Below are 12,229 nucleotides of genomic sequence, written 5' to 3' on the forward strand. Positions count from 1 at the left end.
TTCCCTATTTAGAACCAGTCTGTTTTTCCTTATCCAGTTCTAACTGTTGCTTCCTGACCTGCATACAGATTTTTCAGGAGGCAGATCAGGTTGTCTGGTATTCCCATCTCTTTGAGAATTTTCCACCACTTGTTGTGATCCACATAGTCAAAGGCTTTGGCACAGTTAATAAAGCAGAATTAGATGTTTTTCTGGAACTCTCTTGCTTTTTCGATGATCCAGCGGATGTTGGCAATTTGATCTCTGGTTCCTCTGCCTTTTATAAATCCAGCTTGAACATCTGGAAGTTCACGGTTCATGAACTGTTGAAGCCTGGCTTGGAGAATTTTGAGCATTACTTTGCTAGTGTGTGAGATGAGTGCAATTGTGGGGTAGTTTGAGCATTCTTTGGCATTGCCTTTCTTTGGGATTGGAATGAAGGGCTTATCTCTAAATGATTTGAGAGTTTAACTCTTTGTCTAAAGAACTAATCCCCAATCACATTTTTTGGAAACAGACTTTTTATTTTTTATTTTTTTTATAAATTTATTTATTTTAGTTGGGGGCCAATCACTTCACAACATTGCAATAGTTTTTGCCATACATTGACATGAATCAGCCATGGGTTTACATGTGTTCCCCCTCCTGGACCCCCCACCCACCTCCCTCCCCATCCCATCCTTCTGGATCATCCCATTGCCCCAGCCCTGAGCCCTTGTCTCATGCATCGAACATGGAATGGTGTTCGGAAACAGACTTTTTAAAAGAGAATATTACAGATGTAATCACTGCCAAATTGGAATAAGAAGGGGCAAAAATTTTACAAAATTAAACTTTTGAACTTAAAAACCACTCTGGGCAAGAATGAGGCTGGGAAAACTACTCAGTTGTAGACGAGACTTTCTTTTGGGAAATAAACAATGGCTCAGAGAGAACCAAGGTTCTGGGAAGTGGAGCCCAGAGACGCAGAGAATGATCGTCAGGTGGCAGAACTGAGCCGCTATCCAAGGAACTGGAAACATGGGTCCAGCTGGATTTCAGAAATGATACAGTCCAATGAACTCCCACTCTTTTCCCATTTTCTAAATGAAAGTGCCTATACTGGTTGCATTATGCTTTGCTGCGCTATTGTACTGGGGGTGTGTGGTGGCAAATAACTTGTCTCTTTAATCTTCAAATCCATACTTGAGAATCTGCATTCATACCTGAACCCGATATATTCAATAGATAAATCATTTATTCCAAGACAAACCATTTATTCCATCCTACAGGCTACTCTTATAATGTGACACTGACATTTCATCCTTGCAACTTACAGAAGTGAGAAGACACCTTTCTTTCTCTCTCTCTTTCCTTCCCTCCTTCTCTCATTACCAGCAACTGGAATACAACCAACATATTTCTTTAGGAAGTCTACACCATATGGGTTGGGTAGATCCCTTGTAGGAATGGGCTTCCCTGGTGGTTCAGATGGTAAAGACTTCACCTGTAATGTGGGAGACCTGGCTTCAATCCCTAAGTTGGAAAGATCCCCTGGAGAGGGGAACAGCTACCCACTCCAGTACTCTTACCTAGAGAATTCCATAGACAGAGGAGCCTGGTGAGCTACAAGCCATGGGTTCACAAAGAGTCTGACATGATTGAATGACTTTCACTCCATATGGAGATGCCATTTTCTAGTACTCAGGCTGAGAGTCTCCTTGGGGAGCAGAGATAAGCTCTCCCTATTAGATTTATAGCCATAATTGTGGTTCATAGAATCTGTCAGCGTAAAATAAATGGAGTACCTTTATCATTACATTTGGGGATCATTTATTAAGAGCAACTGTTGAATAAATCTATTATAATATTGTGATATAAGCTAATTCTATATAATAAATGAATTGGAAGAAGCAATAGCTATGTGCAACAACATGAAAGAATCTTATAAAGAAAAATTTTAGGGCAGGAAGTCAGTCTATCTTATGTATAAACACTCTACTGAAATGTCAAGAAATAAATCAATTTTATCCTCATTCAGACAACTTTAGAATTAAAAATTCAAAGACATTACAATCACAAGGGATAAGAGATCCACTCAAAACCTTATTTAATCTTTACTGGTTTCCTTAAGTAGATGTGCTCTCTACACACAATGCTTAAAAATTTTTACCGTCTTTTTTTTTTCATATAAAATGCAGATATTATTTGTCTCACGTTCTATCTATATTATACATTTCCTGAGAGGAGAAAATATATGTTTATTGTTTTATCCTCCCCACAATTCTCAGCTTAGTACTTTACATTGTTGTTGTTCAATCGCTAAGTCATGTCTAACGCAACACACCAAGTTTCTCTGTCCTTCACTATTTCCTGAGTTTGCTCAAACTCACATCCATTGAGCCGGTGACACAATCCAACCACCTCATCTTCTGTTACCCCCTTCTCCTCCTTGCCCTCAATATTTTCCAGCATCAGGGTCTTTTCCAATGAGTTGGTTCTTCGCATCAGATGGCCAAAGTATTGGAGCTTCAGCTTCAGCATCAGTCCTTCCAATGAATATTCAGGGTTGATTTCCTTTAGGATTGACTGGTTTGATCTCTTTGCTGTCCAAAGCAGTATTTTACATAGTAGATGCTTACTCCTAAGTGAATAAATGGCTTATAGCTTAAAAAGTCACTAAATTAATTCCTTTTAGTTATAAATTCTTTACAGATTCTATTATTCTAAAATTAGAATTCATGAGATCATAGTTTAATTTTTTATAAATATTTTTAAATAAACCAATTACATTGTAGCAGTTGATATCATTGTCATATAAGTAGTTCCAAGAACAAATAGAAATTTAGATCATTAGCAGATGAATTTAAGTTATTTAAAAGTGGTGCTTCAGAAGAATCTGTGTATTAGGAATTATAAGTCCTATTCATTTCATGTAAACTTAAATTGAACATTAACACCACAATACTGTAAATATTCAGTGCATTACTTACTGAGGGAAAATGTTCTTGCTTTTAAGCACACATAGTAATGCAGGAAAATTAAATAACTAAATGCATTTGAAATATGCCAACACAAAATTTAGTTATAATTGTGCTATTTTAATTGGGACTAATTCATCTCTCCAAAATGAAAGTTTCCTTACTTCAACCGCATTTAATTACACTCACCGTGGTGATTCACTGGTCCTCTGGTTATACATCTTTGAAAGCAAGTTTTTCATATAATGCGATTTCAAAATATTTACTCATAAATTTTAATGAAAAAATCTCTGTAGCACATGAATCATAGTTGTTGAATACCTGAAGCTACTCCTTTCTTATAAAGAAAAACACTGAGATATTTAAATAATGCTGTCTCCGAACTGCCCCAAATGTTCCAGGTCACTTGTTTATGCAATTATCTCTTATCAAGCATTATTATATCCAATATTCTGCTTGTCTAACCTTATCAAACAACCTCAGCTTTAAAAATCTTCATTCACTGTTCCCCATTATCTAATGGATAAAATTATGATTCTTTAGTGTGATGTATCTTCCCTTTAATCTCTGTCCCTAATTTAAGAGCCTGATTTCATATCTAACTACTTCATGTGAGATGCCCTGTGTTCTATTCATACTGGCATGTTATCACACCCATAAAAATATATTTCTCATATTTGATTACAAGATCAAATATACATAGTTTTCATATTTGATTATAAGATCAAAAAGCAATTAGAAGATATAAGCAAAAAACAGACAAGAGGAAAAATTTTATATCAAGGCAAACAAGAATAATATAATAGGATAAATGTAGGACTATAGTCATTACATAGATGTGTGTACACAATAATGTTATAACCTGGGTAGAGAATAGAAACACATGAACTCATAGTTTTGATCACAAGAAATAAAAATATATACTAAAGACTTAGGAAAGCTGAAGTTTTTCTGGGCATTCAAATCTAAGTGCAGTTCTATAGTATTCATGGAAAATCTCTTTGAAGAAATATGGAAAGTCCTCATAGTTTGACATGTAGAGATTTGACATGTGGTAGGGACACTTTGCTAACAGAAACTTCTCATTCTGTGGAAATATTAATTTGAATAACTTTTGGGAAATTTTTCAAGTGGTAAATTTGGTTTATGGAACTGAATTACCTAGGTTTTGAGTGAGTCTGAGTGAGGAACCTACATTTCTTTTTTCTACTTGTCTTTATATGTGTATTTACTGGGAAAACAGTGATTTCTTAAAATGTGCCCAAATTAATGTAACTGTCATGAATATCATGTCATGTCCTTTGTAACTGACCTAGTAATGCTTTTCATTGCAAATGAAAGTAGTATTTTAAAATGCAAATACAATGAAGGAAAATTGTGCATTCCAAACAAATCTATCCTAATGGTTACATGTATAATATGGCTTGATCTTTAGACAAAATAATTAACATGGAAGCAGTATACTCTCAGTTTATCCTCCACAAATACCAATAAAGTTAATGGTTAAACTTATTGCCTAATAAATATGTTTCTGATTCATGTGTTTATATTAGATGTCTTGGTGCTGATTTAGTCTTAAGTTCAGGTTAGGAAATGGCAAAAAATAATACTTGGATAGAATTAGGAGTGAACATAAAGGAGAATAATGGGTAAGTCTAAAGCTGGCAAATTACATAGTAAGGAATCAACAGGAGACAGTTATTTTTATCATCATCATCATCATCATCATTAATATCTTCATTTGTTATCAAGACTGAAAACTTATTTGTAAGGACTCTATATGGAACCATTTAGTAACAAATCCTCAATAATCATATATTCTCTTTAGTATTAATGATTTCTTACTTCTGGCACTGAGAAAAGCAGATTAAAACATAACATTTAATATTCATAAAACATTTGGGGCTAATTATTAACATCTCACCAATTGTAAAGTGAATATTTAATGTATGGTCTTGTTTTTCTAGATGTAATAATAGTAAATACCATCAAGTACATCTATGGTATTTACTGTATACCAGATACTCTCCTGAATATTTTGTGTAAATTGACTTAAGTTTATCCTCATAACAAACTAGTCAAATAGTTTCTTTTATTAACTTCATTTTACAAATGAGAATATTGAGGCAAACAAAGAACATAAATTATTTTCAAGAGTCATATGTGGAGAAATTATATAATAAGCACATCATCAAAAAATATTATTGTATTTTCTGATCTTCTTTTATAAGGTAGACTTCAAAAGTTATAATGAATAATAATAATGGTTAAGTCTTGTAGCTCTGGCTTCTTCTCTATTTTAAAGGAATTTATTTTGACATTCCATGATTCTGGGTGATATTGAGGTTGGTTTTTTAGAAAGGTCTCCTATATTAAGATCATTTTAATGCAAACATTTAGTGTAAATATTTAATAGGTGTGAACCCTAAAATTTATCTATTTTTGTCATTAAATGATAATTTTTGTCATTTATGTCTATTTTTATTTTTTTTGCAATTTTAATGAATTATGTTGCTGGTTGTTTTATGCATGTTATTTCTTCATTGTAAAACTAAAACCCATTTAACTATGACTTTCCCTGTGGCTCAGCTGGTAAAGAATCTGCCTGCAATGTGGGAGACCTGGGTTCGATCCCTAGGTTGGGAAGATCCCCTGGAGAAGGGAAAGGCTGTCCACTCCAGTATTCTGGCCTGGAGAATCCCATTGACCATACAGTTCATATGGTCACTATGAGTCAGACACAACTGAATGACTTTCACTTTAGTCTTTCTTTTCATTACTGCATTCAATTTACTAATATTTGTCTATAATTTTTTGAGTTAAACTATATATGTAATTTTTTGTTTTCCAGTTTGTATTATCTCAGTCAGATCTTACTATTAAGAAATTAAGAGATGTCTCTTCCATGTTTTACCTATCCCTGTTGTATGATTTAGAAAAGTTTAAACAAATTTTGAAGTATATGATTTTTAACATTTATAAAGTAATCTTGTTTAATGGCAGGTATTTAATGTTAAAATATTGCTTGTAGTCTATTCAAATATATATCTTTTGTAGAACTAATAGTTTATGTTACTAGAAAATTAAATTCATTGATTTGTTGTTGTTGTTCAGTTGCTCAGGTGTGTCTTAACTATTTGCAGCCTTAACTATTTGCAGCCCCATGGACTACAGTGCACAAGGCTTCCTTGTCCTTTAGTGATTACAGGTTTTAAAATTGGATGTCACATAATTGCACATGTACTCTCATTATTAATTCAGATTTTTAAAAATTTTTCTTCTGTTTCTCTCATATATTGGGATATTTTGTTTCTCTGTATTTTTCTTAATCTGGCATCTCATCATTTTATTTATTTTTTGATAGTTTAAAAACTCCTTGTCTGATAATTCCACACCTTTGCCATACTTGAGTCTGTTTTTGAAGCTTTATTTTTTAATACCCTAGCATCTATATAATTTTTTTGTTGAGAGCTTGACATAGTGTTTAGTAAAAAGAACTGAAGTAAACCAACCTTTAGGTGAGTTTTTCATGTTTACCTGGCTAATAAACATTGGCTCAGTTTATTTTTGCTTTTCCTGTAGGAATAAGAGGTTAAACTTTCTTCTGATGATCTAACTTTTTTTGGTATATTTCCATAGAGACTATTTCTTGTACAGAGTCTGAGCCTTGCACTTCCTTACAGATGTAATCCTCTCTCATGTAAAAGTCTTGCTTATGTGATGGTAAAGTGTGGAGGGAGGAGAAGCATTCTACAGTCCTATGATTAGATCTCAGTCTTTCAGTGAACCTGCACCTCTTGAGACCTTCAGAAGTGCTTCTCAGCTTGCCTACTTCCCAGCTACATGAGATAGAAAGTTCAGTAGGACCTGGAATTGGCTACTTCCCCTTCTTTATGTTCAAAACTAGAGGGGCTTCGAGTTGGGTATTTCCTTTTCTCCACATTACTTTGGTTCAAGCAAATTAATTTCTCTTGAAGGCAGGCCTTTGTTAATGAGAAAATAATTCTTAAAGTTTATTTCAAGTTAGTTACTTTCCCCCTCTCCTTGCTGGAAGCACTAGGGAAATTTTCTTTGCTCTTCACCCTAAAAACCCAGTGCTAATTCTGGAGGTAAAAATCATGACTATGCATGTGGATATAACTTAAAACTTGACACTTGATTTTTTTTCTCTAATCCAAATTCAGTCTCCAGTAACTAGTCAATAACCCTCTGGTGTTCCTCCAAGGCTCTGACCTAAGGCCTCTCAAATGTGGCTTCACCTGTCTATAAGCTCTGATTCTCTGTATTCACTGTCTCTCCAGTTTTCAGGGAAGAGGTTTACCTGTGACCTTAACAAGAACTACTGATTTCCAGTTTGTTCAGATTCTCTCTTCTTTCGAGGATGGAGTGATCATTTTCATGATCATTTTCATTTTCATTTTTTTTCATGACAAAGTAAAAATGTCTAATTTTAAGATACGTGTTAATGCTTTTTTCTTAGTATTTATTTCATTTGTTTATTTATTCAGCATTTATTATTTGCAATATTCTTATTCTGGCGTTTGGATCACAGCTGTGACAACACTTCCCCGGGGCATTTTCATTTTCCTCTTACATCTGGCCTCTAAACTCGATGACTGTGGTTTACTTAGTCAGAACTGTAGTCCTTTCTCATTTGGAAGGAGATGTTTTGACTCCTGCTCTATTTAGTAGGGCCTAAGGAAAATGAGGTCGTGGAGATCTGGTCAAGTCTAGGAACATGTAGATACCAATGTAATTTTTATTATAGCTCAATCGTTACACAACTCGATGAACTAGATTACATGTCTGCAAAGATTACTCACACACACATTTTAATGTACATACAAAAGAGGAAAATTGCTGATTTTCACTTTCAATTTTGATATTATAAAATTAGGAACATATACCTAATGTAACAACAGAATTACATTGGAAAATATGTGAAGTTATTCCAATTCAATGGAAAGATGAGATGACTGCTATGAAATAAATAATCTGAAGGAAATAAGTAACATGAAAAAGTATTTTCAATAAGTCTAACCAAATACTATTTTTCAAAGCTTCCTTCTTGTCTCCTCATGCAATCTGATTTTTAAAAATGTGGATGTTATGGCCAAGTCCTAAGTGTTGCTTCAAAATTGGCACAGGTTCAATGCAGAAAATTCTCTTGGGTGATACCTTTTGCCCCTGCACACACAACCATTTACAAAGTGATTTGTGGCTAAAAATTCAGAATATTCATGTTTTTGCAACTATAACAATCTGTTCTAAAACATATTGTGAGTTCTTACTTAAGAACATTTACAAAAATAACTATGGCTACTAGTTGGTAGATATTTGAAAAGTTTGTAATACATTTTTCTTATAGCCATAAGTAATACCTGCCATATGAAAGAAAAGGAAATGGAAAAAGTAGGTGTATTAAATATAGGTCAAATATAATGCTTTTGATTAACTTAAATCGTTAATACCTACAAAATAAAGTGTACAAAACATAAGTGAAGTAAAGTCTAGAGCCAATAATTATTTACCTAAAGCTCTAGATATGACATTGTATACTTTAAAATTTTTTAAATATGAATCCATTTTTAAATAAACACATCATGGTTTTAAAAGCACTGTAAAATACTCAAAGTTTGGAAAAACAAAAATAGGAAGAAACATGCTACTGGAAATAACAGCAAATTCTTACTAGTCTCAGAAGAAATTTTTTCCATACAAGGTCTCTGCAAAGGTTATACTGGGACTTGCCAATATTCAACACTACCTACTTTTCACAGACAGGCAGTATCAGGGTGGTCTGTCCTTGGAAATGTAGCAGAAGTTGAATATAAATGCCCAGGGGCTGTTCCTGGTGCAATAGCTTGTTTAGTTAATGCAATAATTCTTCCCATAAATATATTTATAACCCTGGTCTGTCAACATCAGTATAGTCTCCACAATATGTCAGTTTTTAGAGAAAATAAAAACATAACTAAAAATTTTGCAAGCCCTGACTATGAAATATATTACAACTTTTGTAATCAAACCTTCTACATTTTGTTTGCTTCACTTGAACTCTTGTGGTCATCAAATCACAAAAGTACTCTCCATGATTTAAAAAATGTGGCGTCATTAAATATATATTCAAGGTACTGTATTACTTGAATTAAAATGTGTTTTCTTATCTTCACATTTTTCCATGAGAAGTTATCTAACATTACCCTAGAAGGTATTGTCTATAAATGTTAAATAAACTTTTCTTCCTGGATGCTTTTTGACACTTGAAAAAGATCAATCAATTATATAAAAACTTTTGCTGAAAGCAAAATATCCTAATATGAAATAAAGCTTGTGGCATGTTCAAACTGCAGTACCTGGTAAGGCAAAAAAAAAAACTGATTAAGTATTGTTTTGCCTTGTTCAGAAAGATCCTTAAATGTATTATTTCAACTGATTTTCTTTATGATTTTTTTATTAAACATTTGCAGTTTATATTCATAAGTTCTCTGCATGAAGATGATTTTCTTAGGAAAAAGGTAATCAGTTAACTCATGGGAATACAACAATAGAAAATAAACCGCAATCTTCATAGGGCCTACCTCCCAGTGGTGGGAGACCAAAAAACAACTAGAATACATATGTAAAATACATTCTAGCCCCACAACTAATTTTTATTTTTTATACTTTTTTTTTCACTTATGCCATCTGACCACTGGCTGAAGTTAGTAACCTAGGTTTGCGTTATTTAACCTGAAAGACTGATACTCATTGCAGTACTGTGATAAATTTGGGCAGTTCTTTTGAAATTTTTCCCTTCACTCTAGGAATCTCTGCTTTTTCAAGACAAATGATTCATTAATCTTCTCTGTTTAAATTTATTCATTTTTAACTAGAGGATAATTGCTTTACAATATTGTGTTGGTTTCCACCATATATCAACATGAATCAGCCATAGGTAAACAAATGTCCTCTCCTTCATGAGATTTCCTCCCACCTTCCATCTCTTCCCACTCCTCTAGATTGTCACAAAGACCAGATTGGAGCACCCTGAATCATGCAGAAATTTCACTGGCAATCTATTTTGTATACTATATATATGTTTCAAGACTACTCTGTCAATTCGTCCCACTCTCTCATTCCCTATCTGTGTCCACAAGTCTGTTCTATATGCCTGTGTCTCCACTGTTACTCTGCAGATAGGGTCATCAGTATCATTTTTCTAGATTCCGTGTGTGTGTGTGTGTGTTGCTCAGTCAGTCATGTCTAGCTCTTTGTGACCAGACGGACTGTAGCTGGCAAGGTTCCTCTGTCTATGGAATTCTTCAGGCAAGAATACTGGAATGGGTAGCCATTCCTTTCTCCAGGGGATCTTCCTGACCCAAGGAATGAACCTGGGTCTCATGCATTGCAGGCAGATTCTTTATTGTCTGAGCCACCAAGGAAGTCCCTAGATTCCATATATATGCATCAATACACAATATTTGTTTTTCTCTTTCTGACTTACTTCATTCTGTTGAACAGTGTCCAGGAGTCTCCATAGAGGTGTGGGTCGATAGTGGCATGCCTCAGGGTCAGGGTCACTGAATACAACAGTTCAGGGAAGCACAACATGCTGGCATAAGTCCTGTTGAAGGAGGTCACCATTACCACCACTTCACTACCATAGTTTGGCCTCATGCCAAACTACAGGTAGGGAACAAAGCCCCTCCCATCTGCATAAAATCGTATTAAAGACTTACTGAGCAGGGCCATGCTCACCAGAGTAAAACCCAGGTTTCCCCACAGCCAGGCCCTCCCATCAGGAAGGTTCCACAAGCCTCTTATTCTCATCTATCTGAGGGCAGACAGAATGAAAATCACAATTGCAGAAAACTAACCAAAACTGGTCACATGGTTTACAGCCTTGTCTAACTATATGAAACAATGAGCCATGCCATGTAGAGCCACCCAAAACGGACAGGTCACAGTGGAGAGTTCTGACAAAACATGGTCCACTAGAGAAGGAAATGGCAAACCACTCCAATATTCTTGCCTTGAGAACCCCATGAACAGTAGGAAAACGCAAAAAGACATGACACTGAAAGATGAACTCCCCAGGTCAGTAGGTGGCAAAATGCTACTGGAAAAGAACAAAGAAATAGCTCCAGAAGGAAAGAAGAGCCTGAGCCAAAGTGGAAACAATACCTAGTTTTGGATTTGTCTGGTGGTGAAAGCCAAGTGTGATGCTGTAAAGAACAATATTGCATAGGAATCTGGAATGTTAGGTTTATGAATCAAGGTAAATTGGAAATGGTCAAACAAGAGATGACAAGAGTGAACATCATTTTAGGAATCTGTGAACTAAAATGGACATTAATGGGTGAATTTAGTTCCAGTGACAATAAAATCCACAACTGTGGGCAAGAGTATGTTAGAAAAAATGGAGTAGTACTCATAGTCAACAAAAGAGTATGAAATGCATTATTTGGGTTCAACCTTAAAAATGACAGAATGATCTCCATTTATTTTCAACTCAAACCATTCAGTATCACAGTAATCTAAGTCTATGTCCCAACCATTTATGCCAAAGAAGCTGAAGTTGAACAGTTCTATGAAGACTTACAAGACCTTCTAGAACTAACACACAAAAAAAGATGTCCTTTTAATCACAGAGGACTTGAATGCAAAACTAGAAAGTCAAGAGATACCTGGAGTAACAGGCAAGTTTGGCCTTAGAGTACAAAAAGAAGCAGGGCAAAGGCTAACAGAGCTTTGCCAAGAGAACGGACTGATCATAGCAAACACCTTCTTCCAACAACATAAGAGAAAACTCTACACATGGACATCACCAATGGTCAATACTAAAATCATACTGAGTATATACTTTGCAGCCAAAGATGGAGAAGCTCTATAGAGTCAACAAAAACAAGACTAGGAGCTGACTGTGGCTCATATCATAAACTCCTTATTGCAAAATTCAGACTTAAATTGAAGGAAGTAGGGAAAGCCACTAGATCCTTCAGGTATGACATAAATCAAATCCCTTATAATTATACAGTGAAAATGACAAATAGATTCAAGGGATTAAATCTGATAGAGTGCCTGAAGAAGTACGGATGGAGGTTCATGACATTGTACAAGAGGCAGTGATCAAAACCATCTACAAGAAAAAGAAATGCAAAAAGGCAAAATAGTTGTCTGAGGAGGCCTTACAAATAGCTAAGAAAAGAAGAAAAGCAAAATGCAAAGGAGAAAGGAAATATATACCCATCTGAATGCAGAATTCCGAAGAATAGCAAGGAGAGATAAGAGGCCTTTGTAAGTGATCA

At 34.7% G+C, this 12,229-nt stretch overlaps 1 long non-coding RNA gene across 1 annotated transcript in view; it reads right to left on the minus strand.

Annotated features, from left to right (window-relative positions):
• Positions 1 to 12,229, minus strand: part of LOC145504987 (uncharacterized) — a 190,042-nt gene that overhangs the window by 88,691 nt on the left and 89,122 nt on the right. The window contains exon 3 of the long non-coding RNA XR_014052673.1: positions 10,426 to 10,545. This is a non-coding gene — a long non-coding RNA (uncharacterized LOC145504987). The remainder of the gene's footprint in view (positions 1 to 10,425; positions 10,546 to 12,229) is intronic.

Source organism: Giraffa tippelskirchi, chromosome 5 (genome assembly GCF_054371585.1).
Source record: "Giraffa tippelskirchi isolate mGirTip1 chromosome 5, T2T-mGirTip1v1.2.pri, whole genome shotgun sequence".
NCBI lineage: Eukaryota > Metazoa > Chordata > Mammalia > Artiodactyla > Giraffidae > Giraffa > Giraffa tippelskirchi.